Below are 20,827 nucleotides of genomic sequence, written 5' to 3' on the forward strand. Positions count from 1 at the left end.
CTTTTGCCCTTACCAGTGTGCTAGGGCATTCTCTTGCGCTTTCCTCTACTTGCCTGGCTTTTTCTAGTCTGTTTGGCTTACCTCTGGTGATCTCTCAGGCATTAATAATCCTAATTTCCTGCTGACAGTCTTTTGACTCATAGTAAATAGAAGGTTTGTTGTCCAAAGAAAACCATACATGGAGTTATTTCAATGGTTAAATAACCCACTAGATAGTAGCTTGTGACTGTGATGTGCTCTAAGTTGGTGTGTGTGTGTGAACTGACTATACCCTTCACCAGAACAGTTCTACAGGATGTGCGAAAGAATGGGCCAATCAATCCCAAGAAAATGTTGATAATAAACCGGTCATAAATTATGTCAGGAACATACCTCCCTGAAAAGTGAAAGTTGCTCAGTCATGTCTGACTGTCTGTGACACCACAGACTGTAGTCTATGGAATTCTCCAGGTCAGAATACCGGAGTGGGTAGCCTTTCTCTTCTCCAGGGGATCTTCCCAACCCAGGGATTGAACACAGGTCTCCTGAATTGCAGGTGGATCCCTTCAACTAGATTGGAAGGTATGGGGTAGGAATGGTATCTTATGCTTCTATTGTTCCCCATGACGCCCTGCACAATGCTGGACACAACGAAGGTGCTGAATGAACACTGGACCGGGAGCTTATGTAGCCTTACTACTGTCCCATGCCAGTTTAATTTCTTCTTTAAAAGTTTGACTTGCTAAGTTTCAAATTGCAAGATGATCTGCATTAACCCCAGGGCACTGTGTGCATCTCAAAAATGTGTTATGGGTCCTTCAACAAAAAAGGGGTGAGGATGGTGGTGGTAGATTTGCATTAATCTCTCACTACAGCCTCCAAAGCCAGAGGAAAAGAACATGTTTGGATCTAAGTATTTATTGGTCACTGTTCCTTCATGGTTCTCCTTTTTATCACCCTTCCCCAAGTGTTTTTTAAAAATATAAATTATGAATAAAATAAAAGGAAACAAATTAGGTAATGCCATGTTCCACATGGGCATTTCAACAGAGAGAAGATCCAAAATTTCTAAAATCAGATTCGTTAACAGTGTCTAGGAAACTATGTGGTATTGGTTGGGCACATTTTAAGAAAATCCAACTTCTAGAAACCCAAATTGATAAAACTGAAATTAGGAAGCAAATTTTCACAGGAGTCTTTTACTAGGAAATTCCTCCTTCTTTTTATCATTCCTGAGTAAATTAAAATGGACTTATCGTAAAAATAATTTTCAGTCATGAAATCAGGACCACAAGTATTAAGTGAATTGCATCTATTTATCAAAATCTTCATTCCTGATATATTTACTTGCTCAGTGAGTCATTTGCTTAAAAATGATCTTGGTTTTTTACTTTTCCTGCTTTGCATTTAATATTTCAGCTTAAAGCTATGTGATAAATGGGGTTTTCTTATCTTAAGATGAGGTATCATAACTGATCTCTGTTGAAGGAATTTGTACTCCAATTGAGCAAAGATTATTCTTTCAATGTTCCTTCAATACTTGGCACTGAAACAAGAAATCTAAAATTAGCTGCCTTCAGAATCCAGGTGTAGGCTAAGTGGAAGCAATTCAGTTTGCTCCAGGAAGTCACAGAAATTGTTCAAACAGTAAATAGAGGTCTGGTCAAACTGCTTCTTTCATTAAAACCAAATTTTCAGGACTGTCTCTTTCTGCAAGGAACAGAAAACCAGAGTAATTCTGAGCTGAAAGGGATGAGAGAGGGCATCTTGTATAAACACTTCAGCTCAGGGGATGAAGTGACTGCCTTTCTGAGCCTGCTTCCACACTGTAAAATGGAGTCACCTCTCATTGCCTGCCCACCACTCAAAGGTCCTGGGAGGATTAAGTGAATGGATTTTTTTTTTTTTCATAAAAAAGAATGAAATAATGCCATCTACAGCAAAATGGATGGACCTACAGAATGACTATCATCAAAAAATCTACAAACAGCAAAAGCCGGAGAGAGTGCAGAGAGAAGGGAACCCTCCTGCTCTTGGTGGGAATGTAAATTGGTACAGCCACTGTGGAGAACAGTATGGAGGTTTCTTAAAAAGCTAAAAATAGAGCTACCAGATAACCCTGCAGTCCCACTCTTGGGCATATATTCAAGGGAGAAACGTGATCTGAAAGGATACATGCACCCAAATGTTCGCTGCAGCACTATTTACAATAGCCAGCTTTAATGGAAGCAACTTGAATGTCCATGACAGAGGAAGGATAAAGAAGGCGTGGTACATATATACAATGGAATAGTACTTAGCCATTAAAAAGAGTGAAATAATGCCATTTGCAGCAACATGGATGGACCTAGAGAGTGTCATACTAAAGGAAGTAAGTCAGACAGAGGAGAAATATCACATGACATCCCTTATATGTGGAATCTAAAAAGAAATGATACAAATGTACTTACTGGCAAAACAGAAAGACTCAGACTTAAGAAAACAAACTTGCGGTTGCCAGTGGGGAAGGGATAGTTAGGGAGTTTTAGAAGGTCATGCACACACTGCTATATGTAAAATGGATAATCAATAAGGAACCGTTGTATAGCACATGGAACTCTGCTCAATGTTATGTGCCAGCCTGGATGGGAGTGGGGCTTGGGGGTGAATAGATTCATGTATATGTATGGCTGAGTCCCTTAGCTTTTTACCTGAAACCATCACAACATTGTTAATTGGTTGTACTCCAATACAAAATAAAACGTGTAGAGTTGGAAACAAAAATATGGATGGATCTAGAGATGATCGTACTAAGTGAGTCAGAAAGAGAAAGACAATATATGATGTCACTTATATGTGGAATCTAAAATGACACCAATGAACTTACCTAGGAAACAGAAACAGACTCACAGACAGAAAGAACAGAATTACGGCTGCCAGTGGGGAGGAAAGGCAGAGGAGGGATGGACTGGGAGTCTGGGATTAGCAGATACAAACTGTTACATAGAGAGTGGATGAACTAGACGGTCCTACGGCATAGCACAGGGAACTACATTCAGTATCTTTTGATAAACCATAATGGAAAAGGATATTAAAAAGAATATGTATGTCTGTATAACTGAATCACTTAGCTGTATGGTATAAATTAAAAGAACACTGTAAATCAACTATACTTCAATAAAATAAATTTAAAAAATTTTTTTAAGTGAATGGACTTTTTAAACTGTAAGCCTAAGGCGTTATTCTTTTCTCCATTTACTTCGGCAGCTCTAAATCTTGTCTATACATTCTTTAACACTCCTCCCATCCAGAAATGCCCTCACTTTGACTATAGGCAGCCAACCTCAGAGACTTGCTTGTAACCAACAGAAGCAGCCAACTTTCGAGGCCAGATCATAAAAAGTGATTCCACTTCTGCCTGGTTCTCTCTGGACACTCACTCTGGAAGAGCTGCCCACTGTATTAGAAGGTCAACTACCCTGAGAAGCCGTGCTGTAGGGAAGCTACCTGGAAAGGCCAAGTGCAGGCTCTCTGGCCAGCAGTACTCACCTTCCAGTCCTTCCCTGGCCAGGCACCAGACGTGAGTGAATAAGACTTCGGAAGATGCTAGCGCTCAGCCATTGAGCTATCTCAGGTTTTGAACCTTCGCAGTTGATGTCCCAGACATTATGGAACACAGATGAGCTTCTGTCCTTTCTAAATCCCTGATGGGGACTTCCTGGGTGGTTCAATGGTTAAGAATCTGCCATGGAATGCAGGGGATGGGGGTTTGATCCCCGGTCAGGGAACTAAGATCCCACATGTCATGGGGCAACTAAGCCTGTGCATTACAACCACTGAGCCCACGAGCTGAAACCAAAGATCTCATATGATGCAATGAAGACCCTGTGTGCCACAAGTAGGACCCAACACAGCCAAATAAACCAAAATAAATAAATAAGTATTTAAATCCCTGACCCACAGAATCCATGGACATAACAGAATGGTTGTCTTCTGGCTACTAAAGCTGCGCTGCTTGTTACACAGCGCTGGTGATGGCAAAGTCACACCACAACCAGGAACAGCACCAAGCACTGTACTTGCTCTGTGCCAGGCACAGTGGCAAGCACCTCGCATGCTGACCTGACTTCATCCTCACCACAGCTCAGGGAGGAAGTCACGATTTCCCATCTCAAAGGGAGGAAACCGACCGTGAGAGGGGGTAATGATGCATTCAGGTTCCACAGGGACTTGACTGACACTTGGGTCTGGGCTGAGCACAGCCCACTCCCAAGCCACAGCTGAGTCCTCCCATCCCAGGGCCTTCTCCTGTCTGCTTTCAGTTCTTCCCCATTTGTCATTTACAATTCCCGTCTCTTAAGGGCTAGAACAAAATCTCTTCATATCTCTGATTTGATCAACTTTCAAGCTGGCCTGGTACCACCAGGGTGGTTCTCAGACTGTGAGACCACTTTGCCCACTCCCTAAGGCTAAAACAGCCAAGCTCTGCTTTGCCTCATAGGCCAAGCCCATCAGATCTAGTTTCTTCTAAGCTGTGGTGAGACAGTAACAATTCACAGAGCAACCCATTCACACATCCAAATCTCAGAAACATTCTGTGGTGGGGACTTCTCTGGCAGTTCAGTGGTTAAGACTTCAGGCTTCCAAAGCAAGGGACATGGGTTCAATCCCTGGTCAGGGAACTAAGATCCTACATGCTACTGGGTGTGGCAAAAAAAAACAAAACAAAAAAACAAAAAAAAAAACTGCTGTGTGACTCATTTTCCCTTGGTCCCCAGAGTTATTAGCACACTTGTGACAAATTATCCAGAAGGTTCTCCATACCCACTCCATGGGTTGCCAGCCTCCAAACTGTTCCTAAGTGAGGGTGTGTGGCTCAGACTGCTGCCCTGGTGAGGCCTTTCCCAACTGGAAGGGAAAATCCATGGTAGCATTGGCCCCAACACCCTCAGATCCCCTGGAGCTACAGATCCATCCAAGGACCCAGATAAATGCAGGTGCCTTTGAATGTCTTCAGGGATGGTGTTCAGGATGCACCTCTTTGCCTTGCACCTACAGGTCTACCGCGGCTGTTCCCGGGTACTCTCTGAGTGGTAGCACCTGCATGCTCAGCTCGTCCAGCCCTCACCAAGCCCAGACCTCAGGCACTTCTCACTGGCAAGAGGCCACCTCTTCAAAGGCAGACATGAAATAGGGTAGGCACTAACTCTTCCAGTGAAAACTGCCACTACCACACAATGGGGAGGGAGCTGGCTCCTCATCCTAGCAGTGAAATCCCCCATAGAGCCCCTATCTCCTCCTGTCACCTAACTGCTATGCTCCAGAGAGAGCTCTGACTGATCAGCCAGCACCTCCAAGTCTGGAATGGCTCTACAGCTCATCTATGGGAGATGGGAGGCTTCTATTTCAGATTCAAGCTGGCGCTGAGCCCCTATCATGTGTTGGGCGTTGGAAATACTAAGGTACACAAGCCCCTTCCTGATCTCACTTGCAGATGAAGACACCTGTCCTCAATCTTGTCTTCCAGGTATACCACCAGGTGTCAGTCAGTTGTGAAAAATCACTTCCTATCAATAACAGGATGTATCAGATTTGAAGTAAGAGTGGGTGCGTGATTGTATGCACAAAATTGTTGCTTAGAGAAGGGGTTATGATCCTCCCATCCCACAGTGAGGAAACCCGTTCAGACATGGGAAAGGGGGCTGGAGCAGGGTGGTCTGAGCTCTGAGAGAGGCACGTGGTGAATGTCACACCTGTGAGGGTCATCAGTCTTTGACCTCAAGGCAAAAGGCTGAGAAGTACTGTGACCCCAGTGAGGGTAGGGGTATGCCCAGAACCACACTCCAGACAACCAACAGAGCAGCCTGCTCTACTTTTTCTCCCAGAGAAGGGACTAGCCAGCAGTCGGCTGCCTTTCAAGAAGCTGACAAAACAGAAGGGAAGGTTGTCTTTTGATTCTGGCAAGATTTTGTGCATTTGTTGTATGTTTAGGCAAAGAATAGTGCAGTGGTGCTGGCTGCAGCACCTGCGACAGACAGCACCTGTCTGTCCTGCGAGCATCCCCTCTCTAGCTGACCCCTCACTGGTGACCTGTGGCGAATCACATGGTAAACTTGCAGAATATTTTCACATTCACCATGGTAGGCTGTGACCGGCTACAGTTTATGACCCTTTGGAATAGGTCTTACTGCCATCTCCATGGGAAGAAATGACCTCAGAGAGGGTCTGCTCCTAGTCCACAGCAGGTGAGGGACACAGCTGGAATTCAAACCCAGATCATCTGTTTCCAAACTATATTTCTTGTATTATACTCAGGTGTGTTACACCCAGCCTCGTGAGGGTGAGGGACAAAGATGTGGCTACGTCTTCAATCTAAAGGGAACGGAGGCTCCTAGCTCAAGGGAATGTAGGCTGATCTCGTGTTGTTAAACGTCTCACTGGCTCATGGAAGCCTGCTTCTCGGCAGTGGCCATGGAGCAACCTCTCTCTGCTTAGTCTGTCTTCTTGGCTTTGTCTTGGCTGCTCTTTTGCAGAATTTCCTGTTTTGAGTACACACATACCTCCTCTCCATGTACACTCCCAGGACCAGTCTAGGTCTGGCGGCGGGGAAACGCTTCCACTTAGGGCTTTGATAATCAGTTCAGACCAGTGACTGCCTAAGAGTCCACAGGTCTCACTTCCTGCTGTTGGAAGGCGAGGTCACCTACCAGGTGCCATGGGCACCACTGAGCTGGCATTTGGGCTCTTTTGCACGTACACTTAAGGGTACATTACTGTGATTTAAAGCACAGGAAATCCTGCAGCAAAGAGAGAGTAAAAAATGCTTCCACAGCCAAGGACTTTTCACCCCTCAAAGTGTTTCTCAATCAAAGTGTTTATTGAACTTCAAACTGAATGGCCATTTAAAGGGTGATTGCAGCCCTCCCACAGTCAAACAAATGAAACTTTTGGCATCATTAATGCTGAGTCTTGGCTCAAGATTCGAAGACTGCATGGAATTCTGCCCCATATATGCAAACATTTTGAGAACTGCTCAGTTAGCCTTCCTGGAAAAACAAGCCCATGTCCTGCTGTCTTCCTTAAACTTTGATCTTATCAACACAGGGATCATTGAGAATCTAACTTCTAAAATGTTGGACTGTGGGATGATTTGAGAGAATAGCATTGAAACATGTATATCACCATATGTGAAATAGATCGCCAATGTCCTTCAGGAACACATGTACACCCAAGGCTGATTTATGTGAATACATTGCAGAACCACCACAATATTGTAAAGTAATTAGCCTCCAATTAAAATAAATAAATAAATAACAAAACCAAAAAATAAATAAAACGGTGGACTCCTTTGTTCTCTGAACATGAAGGGCAGGATGCAGAGTAATCGTGTAACAAGTGATGGATCCGTGGTTGTCTATGGGAACACCTGCTGTTTCTCTGGCACTTCATCCTTCTGGAAGGCTTGCATGATATCATTTGACCCACACTGCACATCTCAGGGGTGAAACAGAGCTGGACTTTTAAATCACCACTATGTGGATAAAGGGGCAAAAATTTATAAATGTATAGAGATACAGGATGAGTGTGTGCATGTACATACGCACGTGCCCAGGAAGGAAGAAGCAGTCCATCGTTTAAAATTACCTAAGGCGACATCCGATGATAGGGGCTTTTCTACCACTTTAATTTTTTGTTTATTATTCCATGTCAGGGTTATCTGGAGTCACACTGACTCCAGGGCTCAGACCAAACAGAGTGGGAAATCCCAGAGGCAGGAGCCAATCTATAGCTGAAGTTCACCTGCTCTGGACAAATAAGAGGGGGGAGAATATGTCCCCTGTCACATGGGCTGCCAGGCTCTCCTATCTACAGCCTCTGACAATCTGAGTGGATGGTGAAGAACTGTCAGCTCCATAGACAAAATATATCAGAATTTTAGAGCTATGCATAATCCTAAAGGTCAAAATAAAGCTGACTTTTCATTGCAGGTAGCATTTCTCCCCATTGGGAGAAACTGGGTTTCTTATTTTTTCTCCCCACTGTGTATGTTGCCCTTGGTGAGTTGCCCCTATTCTAGAAAACAATGGCAGGTCCAGAGTCATCCAAGGGCTATTCTTGGGGTGCTCAGTCTTAGCCATGTCCCCTTCACTCTATCTCTGCAATACCAACCCCTGGTCTAATCAGCCCTATTACCTCCAAGTAGCACAGAGCCCTCCATCCCTCCCCTCCTAGAAACCAGCCCAGAGGCCAACCTGAAGAGCTCATCACCCACTTTATGTGACAAAAGTTCTTGTAAACTTTGCATTTGACTTTTCCTTCTCCCTGGGGGATCTTGGGATTGGGTAAAAAAGTTGATGAAGCAAGTTAGTATCTTGTGCTTACTTTATAACTTCATCTGAAATTGTTATAAAATGCATTTTAAAAATTATTTTAAACAAAAACATTGACAAAAACTGAAGGGGCCTCAGCTAGTTCCTAGAGGTAATATATAATTTGGACAGATGTGTGTCTGTGTGCATCGTCCCTTCCCCATAAGCACCTCCTGCGGGAACGCCAGCTACAGCCTCTAGAAAGGATTGGAATGATTTTTGGCACCAACAGCCCTCAGAAAATCTCATGGCTTTTAGACTATTCCCTTGCATTCTCATTGTGTCAGGCAGTATTAAAAGTTAGCCTCCAGGGGCTTCCCTGGTGGCTCAGCGGTGAAGAATCTGTGTGCCAGTGCAGGGACATAGGTTTGATCCCTGATCTGGGAAGATCCCACATGCCTTGAAGCTAGCCTTGTGCTACAACTATCGAGCCCGTGTTCTAGAGCGCAGGAGCCACAACTACCGAAGCCCCTTGTGCCTGAAGCCTGGGCCCCGCAACTAGAGAAGCCGCCGCAGAGAGAAGCCTGTGCCCTGCAAGAGAGGCCGCCGCAGTGAGAAGCCTGCGCCCCACAACTAGAGAAGCCTCTGCGGTGAGAAGCCTGCGCCCCGCAACAAGAGACAAGCCCACGCGGCAACAAAGACCCACGTGGCCAAAAATAAGTAAGTAAGTAAATAAGTAAATAAACATTTAAAAAATAGTTAGCCACCAGTTTGGGGTTCTTGGCCTTACAAAATTTATACCCTAGGCTTGTAGAGTGTTCTGGAATGGGAACAGGAGACACTGAGCTGTTCTGAGCTTTTAGGGTTTGAGACGGGGATCTGAGGATGTGAACAGTTGCAGCTCCTCCTCACCCCCGGGTTGGAAGCCACGGGGACTGGGGTCTGTTCTAGACCTGACGGACAGATGAGTGCGTCTGGCTTCCGGGTTCTTTGCTGAGAGACAAAGAGGAAACCCTCACTCCTGTTTCCTGCCATAGTCAGATGACTCGTGTTCAGACTGAGGAAAGCCAGAGATCTGCCTGAAGGAGCGCACATCATGGGGCCTGGGGCCTGAAGCCAGACCGAGTGGGGAGCACCCCTCCACTCCCCTCTTCTCCAGAGGAGGAGCAGGCCATACAGCTCCCCAGCTTCTCTTCCTTCTTATCTTTTCCTCTTAATCTTTGGCATCTTACTCACTTGTTGAACTAGCTAGTGGTTAAGACTAACTGCATAATTTCCCAGCTGACTTCAGATGGAGGGCAGTAATGTCTTTGTGAGGTAAATGTGCCCAGGCCGCCAGGAGAAAGATAGGATTCCGCAGTGTGTGTTGAGTCAGCTTCTCTTTTTCCTTCAACAGGGCCAGACAGTCCCCCACAGGCTGCAGAGGGCAAGGCAGGCATCCTTTGGCATGGATTCTTTCTTCCCTGGGTCATTCCTTCAGCAACCTCCTCACCACCCTGCTTCTCCCACCCCCCAGCCTCCCTGCAGACCACTGCCTGGATTTCGGGGCCCACAGCCCTCCTGTCCAGTGTCTCTAAGTGTAATAGGTTGGCTTCCTTGGGGAACAGACATTGGGATGGAGATTTACATGCAATTACTGGCAAGTGTGCTTGGGAACGGTACTGCCAGGGAGGGAGAGAAGGCTCACATGTGAGGATGCACCATCAGCACAGAGATCTCAACACCCCACCACCCAGAGGGAGCTCTGAGGCTGAGTCGGCCCTTCAGAGAGGTCCTGAATGGAGGCAAAGGGCCAAGAGTCTGTATCTCTGCATCATCCAGTCACTGGAGGCAGTGGACCCTGGGGTGAGGGCACAGCCTTGGGCAAAGCAGCTCCCTCTGGGTGAGGGCAATTTCTGGGGAAGGACCCAGCTCTCCCCACCAGCGGACAAACTCTCCTGGAAGCGGGAGAATGAGGGCCTTGGTGCTGATGGAAAGTCCGGCTGCACTGCCTGCCAGGGGGCAGAGAAAGAGGATGAGGAAGCTGGGCCTCCAGTCTCCACTGCTCCAGGTCAACCTCTGGGAGTTGACCTGACCTGTCAGGAGACAGGGCCAGAGGAGAGAAGAAGGGCTTCCCAGGAGCCCCAGCAGTGGCTGGAAAAGAACATACATTGGCTGAAAGCAGCTGGGCAGGCCTGGCCCACAGAAGGTGAACTGGCTGCTGTCTTGGGGGAGAGAGTTCAAATGACCTGCCTTAAGCCCAGGTGGGTCTGACACGGCTGAATAAATTGTCTGAGAAAAGCCCCTAATTGGGAGTCAGTTCTAGGATGGTCTAAATCTATGCCACTTTTCTGGATTCCCAAAGATTACTGCAACAGATAAGCAACACTCTGCTTTGAGCGTGCTGGTGTATGTCATTTTTAGCATGGCAGAGTCATGGGTCCCCAGGAGGGGAGTATCTGAGAGATGTTCGCACCAAACTTAGGAGCGAAGTCTGCCTATCTTTTCACCTTTCTTACATACATGTATCTTTTCCCTCCAAAGAACTTGAGTTCTCCGAGTCACCTAACAGGTCCAGCTTGGTTCTCTGCTATCCTTTTACCCTGACGGCTCATTGCTGCTGCATGCTAAGTCACTTCAGTCGTGTCTGACTCTTTGTGACCCTATGGACTGTAGCCCGCCAGGCTCCTTGTCCATAGGGTTCTCCAGGCAAGAATACTGGAGCGGGTTGCAGTGCCCTCCTCCAAGTCATCTTCCTGACCCAGGGATCGAACCCAGGTCTCTCACATCGCTTGCATTGGCAGGCGGGTTCTTTACCACTAACGCCACCAGCTGCATCTTTATTTTTCCATCTCATTTGATAGGACAGACAGTGTTTGGTCGCTGAGGAGAAGCTGTTGGGGGATAGAGTGTGAGAAAAGTCTGGCTCTTTGACACCTCCAACCCTTCTCCAGGCTGAGTGGGGAAGTGGTTGGTGGAGGCAGGTGACCTGTCGAAGGTTCCAGGTCTGCATACCCCAGCCAGTGTAACTGCCAGCACCCCATTGGCCCTCTCCTCTACACTCCTATGCAGAACTGGATATAACACCAGCTTATCACTATCGCCCAGCTGACCTCACCGAATGTGGACTGATGCAAAGACAGCCTGTGACACACTTAGCCAGACTGGCGACAGTGCTCAAGTGTGGCAAGGGTAAAATACTGCCCCAGTGGTCTAGAGGGCCTGTGCCACCAACAGAGAACCGTTGCGACAGCAGGAAGGCGCCGAAAGCCCAGCACCGTGTAAACAGGAAAGGTCTCTGTCTCCCTCTCCTCTTCACGAAAGAGAGGGAGAGTTTAACCCTCTGGTGCTTGGCTACTTTCCACAGCAGCACTGGTCAGGGTCACTGCAGGGCCCCCACCCCACCCGGAGCAGCTCTGGGCTGGGAAGGCTGCCTGCCCGGCCAGGTCAGGGCTGATGCCTGGACCTCACCAGGTGGCTTCTGTAGGTTCTGGGAAAGCAGTATATGGAGCTGGGAGCAATGCAGGAAACTTAATGGGATTAAAAATTTTTTTAGCCTACTGCTTTTTCTTCCTTTTTCATTCCAGCTGCATCCATCAAACATTTAAATACTCACATGACATATGTTTATTGAAAACACCAACACTCCCTGGAAAACCCCTGTTCTTCTCTTACATGGCTTCTTCTACTCAGAAGGTCCTGCTCCCTCTTCTCCACAGAGATACGCCTTCAAGACCCACCCCTCTCTCAAGCCATCACTGCTCATGGCTGCTTGCTATGACCTTCCCTTCGCTTCTCCTTCCCTCTTGCACCGTATTCTGGGCTCTCTCCAACCCTCCTCTAGATCCCTCGGTGTTCTCCCTTCTCTCCAGCCTAGTTCAGGCTTCCACCATCCCTTGCTCTTTCCTGTTCTTCCAGCCTCTGTCCTTCCCCCTTCAATCTATTCTCTTGACTGCAGTGTTCATCCCGAAAGACAAATATGACCTTGTCATTGAATAATCTAAACACATCTATAATAGCTAACATTTATTGAATGTTTGCTGCATGCCAGGCTCTAAGTGTTCTTTATGCAAAACTTGTCTATATCTCACGATAAACTGTAAAGTAGGCAGTATTTCTCCCATTTCACAGATGAAGAAACTAAGGCTCAGAGAGGTTAAGTAGCCCATCTAAGGTCACACAGCTAGCAAGTGGTAGAGCGAGCATTTGAGCCTAGGCAAACAGACTTCAAATACTCCCCTCTCAAGCAAGGTACTGAGTTATCCAGCTTCTCAGTGACTTTCATCAGCCCTCAGGAGAAAGTCCGAACTCCTCAGCAGTCAAGGTCCCTCACTTTAGACTCATTCTTTTTCATGTGCCGACAGGTACACTTTACTTCCCCACCCCTGAGTGATGTGCTGGTAAATGTTTAACAGTTGGCTCTCTGGAAAAGAAAACCCTGATACGGAGCATTTCCATGGTGTAGGCACTCCCACCATGGCCGATTTCAAGCTGTGACTATGACATCACTGTACAAGGAAGAGATGTGCTCAGTCAGGAGGAAGGAGCGGGCTTCAGGCTCAGACACACAGCAGCCCCTGCCCACTTCTATCATCCACCATGACTCCACCCAGCAAGAACAGTATACCTCGGACCACACACCACCCATCCACCTGATCACTGACCCAAGGCTCCTGTGTTGATCTGGAAAGTGCCAGTGAACTTCCACATTCCTTTCCTCTTGTTCACCACCTACCTCTGGCTGTCTGAGGGCAGGGTTGAGAACACCAACTAGACCGCAAAGGCTGATGACCATCCTTTGGACAGACACCTGTACCCTGCTTGCCACAGCAGGCTTGACCTAACCTAGCCCTGGCCCTTCACCTAGAATACCCCATCCGCAACAGTTACGTCTTCATCCCTAAGAGGTAATGCATCACTACTGCTCTAGCTGTGCCCTGTCCAGAGACATCCTGGCCTCTCCCCTTCTCAACCCACCCACACTTCCAGGGCCCCATCTCTTCTCCTTATTTAATGTGATAATGGTCCCCAGATAAGAATGTCGCTGGCCCTCTACTCAGATGACCCACAGGCACTCCTCCTCGGCAGTTCTCATTGATCCTCCTTATCCACAGACCCAGTCTTGGCTCCATAATCCCACCCTCTGTGACTCAGACCCCAGGGCCCATCCACAGACCTCCAAGGAAGGTGTCTCCCCAGCTGAGACACATGTGTGAGATCTCCTTTCTAAGCAGGACCTCACCCATCAGCCAAGCAGCCCCTGGGATGGCCATCCCTGCTCAGAGGCTGGAGAACCTTTCTGGCAGGCATGAGCTAGAACAGACATCCTGGAGGATATTCCTGGGGAAAGGGGCTTTGTGTGTTTCCTCCACAGTGCCTAGTTAAAGACCAGGTAGTTGGGCTTTCCTGGTGGCTCAGCTGGTAAAGAATCTGCCTGCAGTGCAGGAGACCAGGGTTGAATCCCTCTGTTGGGAGGATCCCCTGGAAAAGGAAATGGCAACCTGATCCAGTACTCTCGCATGGGAAATCCTATGGACAAAGGAGCCTGGCAGGCTACAGTCCATGGGGTCGCAAAGAGTCGGACATGACTGAGCAACTAAACTGCCACCAGTTTACCCAAGGCCAATCCTTGTTTTCATTTGTCCCCAGTGCAAAGTGTGATATCCCACGGGGCACTGGGTGTGGCTTGGGAGTGACATTTTCTTGTTAATTAAATGTTTAATGTGGTATCACTGCATAAATCATATACACCACATAAGAATGCCAGTTTCTACATGTTTATGACTGAAGGTTAGTACTTCCCACTGAGACCACAGTGAACTTCCCCATTCTTGTGATTCTGAATCTTGTGGTACCTGGAGCCATCTCCGTGATCGCCAGTGAGCATCTTTAAACACGGTGGCAATTCCCAGAGATATGTAGGGTAGCAGGTCAAACATAAAGCAAGTTTACTCATGGGAGGTTCTAGTTTTGGGCTGGGCTATCAAACAGTGCTGGTGATCCCTCCAGTTGAGTCAGTGAATTGAAAGCACTTTAGAAAAGTGAAGATTTGGGACAAATATATTAGGTGGCACTAAGTGCGTGTGCGTGTATAGAAGGGTGACTACCATGGGCAGTTTCAGAGATGGTGCTGATGATGACCAGGCTGCCAGACACCTTTCCAACGAAACCCAGAGATGAGAGTGCCCAGGAGGTGGGCAGCCAGAACTCTCCAAAGATTTATCTGCCCAGATGAATTCTCTCTATGACTATAGGAATGCTCATCACTCCTGCTGCCTGGGCCACTGAGCTCTGTCCAGAGAAAGCCCTGACTTCTGGGGACACCCAGCCTGAGGCTGAGCATGCCTACCTGCCCACACTTCCCTCTTGTCCCCTCTCTCCTCCGTTGAGCCCTCTTCAAGTTGTTTAAATGACTTCAAGGGCTCCTCCATTTTGAGGGTATCAGCCATAATCTAACTGTGATAAATGGATTGTGTTGGCTCTTTCTGTCTCTGTTGAAGATTTCCAGGGAATTTCTCTAGTGCTTATCTGATCAACTGGGGGCAATTCACTAAGCTCTTAAGTAATGGAATCTGCTCTGATCTCTAAGACATTGAAACAAAGACACGTAGACAAAGATGGCTGAGATAAAGATTCCTAGTACCACAAAGGCTATGAGAAAGAGAAAGATCTTAGTACAGAATGTATAGCCACAGGGGTAGGGGAGGAGCAGGTACTTCGATCCTAAATGGCAAATGTGCCGCCTTTGCTAACTAGCTGGTACATTGTTGTTTTAGAAGCAGTCAACTGATTTTGAATCTGGTACAAGACTACCAAGAGATATCAAGTTAAGCAAGATCCACACAGTGCCTACCCGCACAGCATGGAGACTGGCAGAAACAAGGCAGTGAGAAGGAATTTTTGCTGTGTAAGAGTTTAGGCTTAGATTTCCCTGGTGGTCCAGTGGTAAAGAATCCGCCTGCCAATGCAGGAGACACAGGTTCTATCCTTAGTCTGGGATGATTCCACGTGCTTCAGGCCAAATAAGCCTGTGCACCACGACTACTGAGCCCGCACTCTGGAGGCCGAGAATTGCAGCTGCTGAACCCTGTGTGCCCTAGAGCTGCTGCTTCACAAGAGAAGCCCGAACACGGCAGCTAGAGAGCAGTCTCCACGCGCTGCAGCTAGAGAAAGCACAGCCAAAGGCCAGCACAGCCAAAAACGATTCAAAAAGAGTTCAGACTTTTTGAGGTTTGAACTATATAACCGTATTACTTCTTTATAAAATAAAATGGAAAAAAATCATACAAAGTTAGATTTACTCTATTTTGAAAACATAAATATAACATTTAGCTAGGCAGTTCTTCTGAAATTAGAGGTTATAAAAGTACATATTTAAGCTCCAAGCCCCTTCATTTGTGCTCTGCCTTAATCTAGGGACAGGGACATTGTGGGGCTGGGACTGGCTGAGGTCACACTCAGTGACCATCAACATGACAGGTGGGACTAGGTGGTGAGCAGGTGGCTGCCTGCAAGGCTGCAGCATCCGAGTCAATGCCAAGGCAGTGATTAGCGACCCTATTTGCAGCAGATAGGAGGGTATCTGAAGAAGCCAAGTGTCCAGGTGGGAGCCCCTGCCCCAAAGGTGAGTGAGGCTGGAAGGAAGGGAACAGCCACAAAAAGAGATGTGCGGATAGCGGGAAACAGAGAGGGCAATCTGTGCCAAAGCATGAGATGAATCAAGAAAGACAATCGCACCCCGGTGGGTTTCAGCTGAAACGTGTGGTGTAGAAGCCTCCACAGCCCACAGGAACAAACGAGCAAGTCAGAGAGGCCCTGGCCATGCAGACTGAGCTGGAAGACACATCTAGGGGAGAAGCCAGGAAAAACCCCATTGCCCAGGGAAAGAGGAGGGTGTGCCAAAGCCTGGTAAGTGGAGAAGTTAAACTAGAGCCGAGAGTGTGATCTGGACCCCCAGAGGGAGGATGCACAGACAAAGCAAGGGGTGACTGTGCAGAGGAGAAAGGTTTACCCTGAAAAGTCAGCAGCAGTGAGAGTTTTGCTTTCAGCCACAGCTATCCCAGAACCCCTGTGGGGAGGCAGCTCAGAGGAAGGCTGGAAGGGCTCTTCTGGGGCCTCTCCTTTCATGGGGATAAGGTATCTGGCAGTCTCCAGAACAGGGCCCTGCCTGGGAGACAAGCAGCTTTCCCTTGAGTCACAAAATCCCTCCTCTGGGCCCCCAGGGGCATCAGTTTTGCAGTATGTCGCCCAAAGGGACCAAGTAATTACGGGTGAAAACCATCCCTTTTAGCCCAAAGCTATTGCCTCTCCCCTTGCTCAAGGAGAGCAGGCTGCAAGACCTGAGCTCTGCATGTCACCACACTGGTCCCCAGGGGCCTTTGAGCGCTGGCTCAGACAGGCCCTGGAGTGTCCAGGACTCTTTGGGGTAAAATCAGCATACACATTTCCAAGACAAGCAAAGAGAGCTAGCTCTATAATTTCCTGACACCAAGGGAGGAGACAGAAGGAGCGTAGACCGGATAACTTCCCAAAACCCCAGCTGGCAAGCACACCCACACTGTGAGGTTGCAACTCCCTGAACTAATTAAAAGGCAGAGCAATGAGAATGTCTGAATTGCTGCATAAGCATCTCTTGGGGAAAATATGTTTATGGTATTGCATACCCAGGGCTCCCCCTTCACATCCCAGAGCCAAGTCAGACACAGGTGACTACAGTTTAGAGCTGAATGTGTGTGTTTGGTGGAGTAGGAAATGGCAATCCACCCCAGTAATCTTGCCTGGAGAATCCCATACATAGCAGAGCCTGGTGGGCTACAGTCCAAGAGGTTGCAAAGAGTTGGACACAGCTGAACAACTGAGCACGTGTGTAGGGATGTGTGAGCATGTGTGATGGGTGGATAAGAACTCAGGCACACAGAATTATACTGTGTGATGGGAGACAGCCAAGGCAGGCTACCATCTTCCTTCTGATTCCCCTCAAGGACAGAAAAATAGGTAAAGGTCTTAAGTAGCACCACAAAGGAATTTATGTGGTCATTGGTTGGGGGACCCTCCATCATATAAGGAGACATTGCAGTATCTCAATCTCTGGGAAGTGTTTCTTCTAAATTTAACCACTTTTTGTTTGAGTTTAACCCTACTAGCAGCCAGAATGGGCCAAATCAACATTAAGAGGTTTTTTTTTCTGCTTTCTGAATCTATGAAAAGAAAAATTATTTCTATTTTTTTCCTTGTAATGACACTTAATTGGGTTTGAAAAATTCCCCTAGTGCCGAAAGTCTGAAGCACTTTCGTATCTGTGGACTGGGCGTCCCAGAGGGAGCCCAGTTAGCAGGGTCCCTTCAGGAACTCTGTCCACCTCAAGGTTCACTCGGATAGGAGTGGAGTACTCTTGAGGAATTGCAGTATAGTGTGGGAAGTGCCATGACAGGGCAAACCCAGCGGACTCTGAAAGCCCAGAGGCTGGGGAAGCTGACAGGTGGAGTGAGTGAGTGAGTGAGTGAGCGAGCAAGCGTGCGTGCGTGCGTGCGTGTGTGTTGGAAACTGCACTCTAGAGGGTGGGGGGAGAGAGAGAGGAGACCAGTTCTGGGAACTGCTTGTGGTTTGGAACTGCAAGACTCAGGGTTGAGTGTTGTGGGTCAGAGAGGGCATAAGAGATAGGCTTGAGATCAACAGGGGTCAAATCATGAGGGCAATAGGGAGCTCCTGAAGGTTTGTAAGCAGGAGGGTAACAGAATGGAACTTAGTTTCTAAGAACAATCGCTCTGATTTCTAAACTGGAGAGTGTGTTGGAGGTAGATGTGAACCTGGAGGCAAGTGGTGCCATTGCCAGGTCAGAACAGAGCACAGCAGAACTCTGACCTTATTCTGGAAGCTGAGTTTCTATGGAGGCTGCCTGCAAATGTGCACTGTACTGGTAGCCACTACTCACTCCTGTTTCATGTTCAGGGGTACTAAATCTTTTCAAAAGGAACAGCAATGTTAGCTTGTTCCCAGCATCTACCTTTGCAGCCAACTTTTAAAAATTTAATCTCATCAGTTCAGCCCCTCCTTTAGGATTACTGAAATTTTTGTGCATCTTAATTCAATCCCTTCATCTTTATTTAAAGGGAGATACTGAAGGACTTGCCAAAGGGCACGTGGGGCAGTTAGTGGTGGAAGCACTGCTGGACTCCAGTTTCCTGACTCCTAAACCAGGCACCCTGTTATCCCACCTCTCTAGGAAATTGATCTGTTTAGAGAAACTAGAATCCAGATTTATTAGCAGTCACTTATATGAAAGAACAGGTCTTAACTTACAGGCCCCAAAGGCAGAAAGGGGAGACCCCATACCCTTTTCCAGTATTTCCTCATATTGACTAAAATAATCCCTGAGTTAGAGTCTACATTCGACAGGGATGGCATTACAGGTCTCCAGACAGCTGAAGGTCACAGTTGTTCAAACCCAATCATCCAGGCACTTGACAATGTCAAAAAGCTTGAAAGAATTTCACAGAGTGAAAAAAATCTTACAAGCTGATGAATGCTTAACAAACGCTTCTCTATGGAACTGAACTAGTTCAGACTGTAAAAGCGGTCAGGGAGACTGGACAGGTGATGGGAAATGGGACACCCTCCGTAGGGGAGAAGGGGAGGGAACCAGCATACAGAAAGCTTCCCTGGATGAATGCCTAGAGAATCAGGGTCCTTCTCAATTAGGACCTAACCCCTTGGTCTCTGAAAGATTTCTAACTGGAGCCTATGAGACCTGGAGACTGGTTTCCCTGGGCCCTGTGTATTAAAGTGTCTGACCCTCGGTCCTGGGAACCTGCACAGACTATGTGCAGAGCCCTGTGCCCAGGTTATCCTGAGACCAGCACATCCTAGGTTGGTCCATACGCCCTACCCAGCACCACACTTTCATTAGCTCTCTTCCTCTTTGTTTACTTTGCCTGGATGTTAATGCTTTACCACTTTTTAAAACAGAACTGACCTCTAAGTCTGACCAGCACATCCTGCATCTCCGCTGAGAACCCATAGGACCTCCACCCTTTCCCCAGACTCAGTTCTTTCCCCACAGTCTCATCCCTCACTTGAATCCACACCTCAGGTTCCACTAGAGCAATGCTTTCCTAGTATCCCCTGTTGTGAAGCCAAATGCCATCATGGAAACTACAGACTTGTCACTTAAGCAAGCACTTTACTGCTCCCTTCCCAGCAAACACATGCTTATCTTTGAATAACTGTAGATCAGCCAAATTTCACCAAGGTAGTTAAGAGCAATGAGGAACAATTCCAAAATTGGAATTGTTCAATTCCACTCTTCAGGGAGAGATTGTAAACAAACCTTTTATCTACTTTTCACAAACAGACACCATACGTTTTTTTTTTTTTTAAAGAGGAGAAACAAATCAAGTCATATGCATTTTGGTCTGAGCCCTGATCTTACTGTCCAAGCTGGAAAGGAAGCGCCACAGTCTGGTCTGAGATGTCAACCATATCCCCAACCCTTTTCCTGTGGTCAACAAAACCCTTTTCAGTGAAGCCTTGGCCTGAACTTATCCAGTTTGCGATGAGAAGCAAGAGCTTCATTAAAGCCATCAACTGGAGAATACTTTTTTAAAAGAGCATTTTCTATAGCATTCTATTTGGTTTCTCACACATCTTCAGTGACACCTGAAAAGCTCTGTTGAAGTGAAGTGTATTTGTCTGTGTCCGGGTTACTCAAATTGCCTCTCTTCTCTGCCAGGAAATTCCGATTTCTGGCAAGAGATGCCCACATGCAAAGAAAAGGCTCGCTGACACAGAGGACTTCCAGAGGATTAAACACAAGCCACAGTTGTTCTTTTTTTAAAAGAATGAACTAAAATAAAAGCTTACTCTGCTCACCCACACAAAATGCTGTTTTCAGAGAGGAGACTTAGCACTGACTGCTCTTGGTCTCAGACACTGTCTACATTAGCATTTAGTGAATTAACTTTAAACACACCACCAACTGAACCACTGCCGTGTCCAGGTGAGTCTGAGTCTAATATGCCTCCGAAGCCAGCGCACTTACCTAATGACACGATGCCGAGGCTTCACCTCTCCCGGGCTGGGGGTTCAAACATGAGGGGACTCAGGGGGCATCTGCTTTCAACCACAGAGTTGGGGGTGCTGACGTCTTCCCTTCTAGGGAACCAGGCGCACTCCTGACCACCCAGCCGCTGGGGAATCATAAGGCAATAGATACCGTCAGGTCTGGAAGGTTTGCCGAGCAATTGCTTCATACCACAGGGTCTGCCCCCAGCTAAAAGAATGAAGGAGGGGTTTCCTTCAGAAATGCAGATTTTCAACAAAATTCCTTTTCTCTGTGTGTACAAGATGGTGCATTGCAACATTATCTGTAAGAGGAAATAACTGGGAAAAAATGCTGCCAACTGGGGACTGAAATAAATGATGAAATTTCCATGTAGTGCAATTAAAAAAAAGAGAGATTCTGTATTTGCTGCTAGGTCTCTAATGTATACTGTAAGGTAAAAAAAAAAAAAAAAAAAACAACAGCAGATAGTACTTGCAGTAAGGTCCAATAGCATTTATTTTTGTATATGCTTAGAAAAAAT

At 47.1% G+C, this 20,827-nt stretch overlaps 1 protein-coding gene across 1 annotated transcript in view; it reads right to left on the bottom strand.

Annotated features, from left to right (window-relative positions):
* BCAR3 (breast cancer anti-estrogen resistance 3) overlaps positions 1–20,426 on the bottom strand; it is a 219,119-nt gene extending 198,693 nt beyond the window's left edge. The window contains exon 1 of the mRNA XM_005678085.3: positions 20,284–20,426. The gene's annotated coding sequence lies outside the window, so the exon portion shown is untranslated. The remainder of the gene's footprint in view (positions 1–20,283) is intronic.

The sequence above is a fragment of the Capra hircus genome, chromosome 3 (genome assembly GCF_001704415.2).
Source record: "Capra hircus breed San Clemente chromosome 3, ASM170441v1, whole genome shotgun sequence".
Taxonomy (NCBI): domain Eukaryota; kingdom Metazoa; phylum Chordata; class Mammalia; order Artiodactyla; family Bovidae; genus Capra; species Capra hircus.